This window comes from Leptinotarsa decemlineata, unplaced genomic scaffold (assembly GCF_025532065.1).
Source record: "Leptinotarsa decemlineata unplaced genomic scaffold, Ldec_3_MD MMD2_tig00004307_RagTag_RagTag, whole genome shotgun sequence".
Lineage (NCBI taxonomy): Eukaryota > Metazoa > Arthropoda > Insecta > Coleoptera > Chrysomelidae > Leptinotarsa > Leptinotarsa decemlineata.
In genome coordinates this window covers 21,239,240-21,244,871 of record NW_027412606.1, presented here as the reverse complement: position 1 = coordinate 21,244,871, position 5,632 = coordinate 21,239,240, and the positions used below count along the sequence as shown (strand labels likewise).

The window sequence follows — 5,632 nt, the reverse complement described above, 5'->3', positions numbered from 1 at the left end:
CGTGTCTGATGATCTGAAATGAGATCAGTGTGTTGAAAAACTCTATCAAGATATCAAACGGGTTGAAAATGGATCCAAAAATGAATGATAAAAATAAAAAATGGAAGGACGATACTGAAAAGTGATTTGACTCATTTCCAACCTATACTCAGAGATACGGATGATTCCTAAACAGCTCAAAATATAAATAATTGCATATAGGGAATTTTTTTCAAAAGGAACCACGTTCAATATCTCCATATATAAGACAGTAATGTAAATTTTCCGAAACACCTAATTTTTGTGAAATAATATGAGGTATCGCTAAGATGCGTACACACTCCTCTTCAAAATATCAAACAAAATAACCCCATATATGCCATCTATTGGATAAGTGATTTTATCAGGAATTCAACGATGATTTTTCAGGGTTGATTTCTAATTTACTGTGAAGAAGGACCTTGAAGTATAAGTGAACGACTTTTTAGATCAATTGATACAATCTCTCACAAAAACGTATACAACAATTATTTCTATTGTCAAGTTCCTAACAGAAAACAACTTTTGTCGCATTGAATTATATCTGTCGGATTTTTGGCAAAGTTTCTCACACAAAACACTTCAAAATACTTTCTAAAACTCACAGCCAAAAATGTTCCACTAAACAGTTTTATAAAAACGCGACACGTGTTTCGCCATACAATGGCTTCTTCGAGCGTATCTTTATCTACTATATTTTACAAATTTAATGCTTGGTATACCTAATTTTAGAATTTAAAGTACCTACATTTCAAGTACTTGAGTTTGTAATGGATTAAATGACCTGAGCTTATGTCCCAGTCCCCACATTTGAAAAATATTCAGTAACGGTTATTCAATTCTAATTGATCATTTAGTTAGTTACCCGAATTCTTGAATCTATTGATTGCTTGACATTTTAGAAGATTGAATTTCAAACTCTTCTCTTCTAAATATAACATGTCATATTCATGACTGAACTCATGTACTTCTGCTAAAAGATAGTTTGCAAATGTGAAATTGGTCTTTCTATTCACAAAATTACATCTAAGCTTTTAATTCTTTGGAAAATAATCTCCCTGTTTGGCCATTATACAGTTTTGGGCAAGAGCCACAACTCAGCTGATATACTCCTGATCTATCCGATACCGAAGTTTTGTCTTTATTGTTTTTAATAAATGCACTTACACTATTATTCGGACTATTACTATTTCTGTGAGCTAAGTTTACGCAGTCTTTCTTCAAAAAAATATTATTGGTTGGTTCAGCCAAAAATGACAATGTCTCATAACTGACGTTATCGCATCTTGCATTTGGGTAGATATGGTCCATGGCTTGCTTTTGTAGTTTTTGTTTGATTTGTTTGATCAAACTCAGCTCTCTCTGGAAATTATTCAATAGTCTATGAAGAATATTATTGAATGCAGCAACTTTATGCTGGTAAGAGTGCGTAGAGGAATTATGTATAATAATGTCCGTGTAAGATGGTTTGTGGAAAATTGCAAATTCATGTTCGTTGTTATTTTTTGTAATGGTTGAGTCAAGGTAATTTAATGAATTATTTACCTTCCTCTCAGTGGTAAATTTTATTGACGGGTGGATGGAATTGACATATTCAATGAACTTGCCTACTTGCTTTTCTGCAATGATTTCATTATTCACTAGTGATAAATGGATATCGTAATGCTTGAAGAAATACATGCATAATGAATATTTAATACAACAGTCCTGAACAAACTGTAACGTCTATTTGATAAAAAAAAATTGATGAGCTTCCGTGAAGTATCATATTTATTCTAATACTTGCTACTTTCTACACACATTCACATCAAATCGATATACCAAATTTGGAACATCCATTCGAACTAAAAATGAAAACACAGGAAAAAAATATTTCATTTGAGTTAGGAATTGGAAAACAGTGAATTACTTAAAATTAAGTAGATTCTATGATATTTATTTGTAATCGTCATATACCTATATATTCTCTAATTATTCTCTAAGTATACCAAAATATTGGCAAGCCAATTAACAAAATAGCATTAGGACCATTGCAAAGATCGTAACGGTTCTCAAAGAGTTTCGCGCCAAAATAGTTACCGCGTGTCAAACAATTGCAGATTTCGTAGGAATACTGAAACTTCAATGAAATGAATAAAAACACTTTTGTCTAATTACCTATATTTGATTTTATTTATATGACCGTTTTCGGGTTTGACCCCATTACCAAGTATTACCTTACCTATAAATTTCGTCGCCGCTGATATATACCATTATTTTTTGAAGAGAAATTTTGATGATCATAATATCCTCTATTTCATAAATTTATTATCGGATGAAAAGTGCAATTTTCTATACTTCACTGAATTTGACTTCGATACTAAATTTTCCCATTTTCATGATGTTTTTCTTCAAGCTTTTGATATATCCTTTCCTAAACAGTTTCAAAAAATTAAACAAAATCAAAATTCAAGTAGACACAAACCATGGATTACTAAGGATATCGTTGAAGAAGGTATATTACTCAGAGATATTTATAATTTGAACAAGAGCCAAAGCAATGTATATTTATTGGGTCAATATAAGCAACTCTTAAAAAATCATAGACAAAAAATTGTGCTCTCAAAAAGTCAATACTTTAATAATCAATTCCTCAAGGCTCAACATAAATCTGAAGCTGCCTGGTCTATCATTAGGAAAAATACTATTATAAACGATTCATCTAAGACATTGGCGATGGTGTACTTGTTGACGTAGTTATTTTGTCGATTCAGTGGAGTTATTAGTAAAAAATACTGCACCTGGTGGCATTGAAAATCGTTGTGTAAAAACTGAGAGTCTTTTCCTCTATCCAATAGATGAAACTGAACTCGTGGAAATAATTAAATTCGCATGTTCGGAAAATTCCAGTGGGGTTGATGAATTGCCAGGCAATGTTTTAATGAAGGCTGCTTTGAAAATAATGGAACCTCTGATTTATCTAATCAAACTATCTTTCTCTGAAGGTATTTTTCCTTCCCGACTTAAGCAAGCAATGGTCGTCCCAGTCTATAAAAAAAGCGATAAGCATGTATTGTCGAACTACAGAGGTATTGCTTTACTATCTCCATTTTCGAAAATATTTGAAGAATCATATCAAAACTTGTGTCCTTTTTAAATAAATACAATATCGTATCTGACAACCAATATGGGTTTCAAGTGGGCTTGTCAACCCAGGATGCCATCCTTTCTCTACATAATCATGTATTATCAAACTTCGACAACGATGAAAAATCACTTAGTGTTCTTTTCGACTTGACACGAGCGTTTGATATCAGTCATCATGGTCTTCTTCTTGATGAACTGTTTGGCATGGGCGTTCGTGGTCCAAGTCTGAAATGGATTGAAACCTATTCAACTGGTCGTACACAGGTTGTTAAAGTTAGGTTTCAGACTGGGTCATTTTTCTCTGAATTTCGAAACGTTGTTACAGGTGTGCCCCAAGGTAGTGTTTTGGGGCCTACACTATTTATTTTATTTGTTAATGACCTTTCAAAAATTAATCATCCACAGTGCTCTATACAATTTGCTGATGACACATCTTTTATTGTCAGTGGTTCGGAATGTGAAACATTGTCAGTAAGAGCAAATGATGCTGTATTCAACATGCAAAATTATTGTTCTAAGAATGGCTTGATTCTAAATAATCTTAAAACCAACACCATTTTCTTTACAATTCAGGAAACTGATTGTAGTGTATTGGTTAGGTCTGAGATTAAAAATATTGAACAGGTAAACTATAAAAAATTTTTAGGAGTTTTTATTGATTCCCAACTCAAGTGGAATCATCATGTTGATTTCATACTGAAGAAATTAGCGACACATTGTTTCGTTATATGGAATATGCGTAATTTTGTGTCTATTGAAATTCTTAAAAGTTACTATTATGCATATATTTACTCTGCCCTCAATTACTGTATTATTTGTTTTGGCAACTGCAATAGAATCAGTGTCTTATTAATTTTCCAGAAAAAAAAAATTAGAACAATTTGTTTTAAAAAAAAAACTCGATTCCTGTAAACCACTATTTGCAAAGTTGAATATATTGACTGTTACTTGCATGTATATTTTTAATTGCGTAATCTACGTTAAATCAAATTGCTCCAAATTTTAGAACAGAGATGATACATGTCTTCTTTCGGGCTTCACTCTGAGAAAAAACTATAACATTTTATTTCCTAGTCATAAGTTAGCCAAGGTGACTAATGGAACTCATATCATGTCAAAAAAACTGTACAACAAGCTCCCAATATCCATTAAAAAATAACTAGTGTAAAGCTCTCTAAACAAAAAGTTCGGAAAGTATTATGTGAAAAGATATTTTATTCGCTTGATGAATTTTTTCAGTCTGATTTGAAATTTTAAATTTTAATTTTTGTACCCCTTTTATGGTCTGAATGTTATGTAATATATCATATAATTATGATTGTGACCTCATTGTAATTGTACTGAGTTATGTGAATTTTTCCATGCCGTCCCTAGGTCTACGGAAATAAAGATTTTTGATTTGATTTGAAGTATTGAAAAAATACTCAATAATGCGGAGTCAAACCCGATACTGGTCGTATACATAAAATCAACTAGTGGTACTTAGACAAAAGTGTTTTTATTCATTTCATTAAAGTGATCATGAATTACCACAAAATAAACAAGTAATCAATCATACATAATATAGAAACTATATGAAACATAAATAGTCAATAGTAACGGCATCTTTTTCTTTTCCTAATATATTTTTCCCGGTAAACTAACACATAGTTTACCTCTGAAAAACTGGATTTGCCAGGATTTTAAAAACACTTGATACCCTCACGATGAAATCCAATGATACACTGAAATGGATCGCGTTCCTGGTCAGCCCTTCGATGTGGCAGCATTGTAGGGCTGACCAAGATGCTCTTCATATAGCGATTTGTATAACTATGGGCTGACCAACAGCATGGGGCTGACAAAGGTTTAAAGGATATGTAAAATTTTTATTTTCAGAAAAAATCTACCCCTCTGATGGGCCTATTAATAAAATTATACCACTGAAGAGTATTCCGAAAAGTATATACCTAAATATATTCGGGAAGTGCTGGGTGGACCAACGCCCCGTTCATATACCGGGCTCACCAATATGCAATGAACAAATATATATATAAATATATATAAGTCATTTTAGGTCAAGATTCAAACAGTCAAGTTCAAGTCCAGTCAGTAGTGGTTCATCGCAGTCAATGAATATGAAGTGTAAACGATGTTTGCGATTACATATGAATAATTCAAAATGTCCTGCAACGCAATGGAAATGTTTTTCTTGTAATACCATAGGACACACGTCAAAATCCCCCATGTGCAAGAATCGTGTCCATTTTGTAGAAGAATTCGAGGGTGATTTTGAAGATCAAAACCTGAAGGCAAAGCAAGAAAACTCAGATAACGCAGAGGAAGAAGTATTTTATTCCATAATCAAAGGCATTGAAGAAGTTCATCAGTCGAGTAATGGTAAAACTAGTCCGGTCATGATTAAACTTTCAGTTGAAGGAAAAATTATTGAATTTGAATTAGATACAGGTTCTGATAGTTCTATTGTTTCTATGAAACTGTTCAAAAA

At 32.3% G+C, this 5,632-nt stretch overlaps 1 long non-coding RNA gene across 1 annotated transcript; it reads right to left on the bottom strand.

Moving 5' to 3' along the window:
* Positions 1-222: 222 nt before the first annotated feature.
* LOC141484003 (uncharacterized) lies at positions 223-4,124 on the bottom strand. The gene is made up of 2 exons (XR_012466405.1): positions 3,099-4,124; positions 223-3,045 (listed from the first exon to the last, which is right to left on the bottom strand). It is a non-coding gene; the product is annotated as an uncharacterized lncRNA (long non-coding RNA).
* Between the last annotated feature and the right edge of the window lie 1,508 nt (positions 4,125-5,632).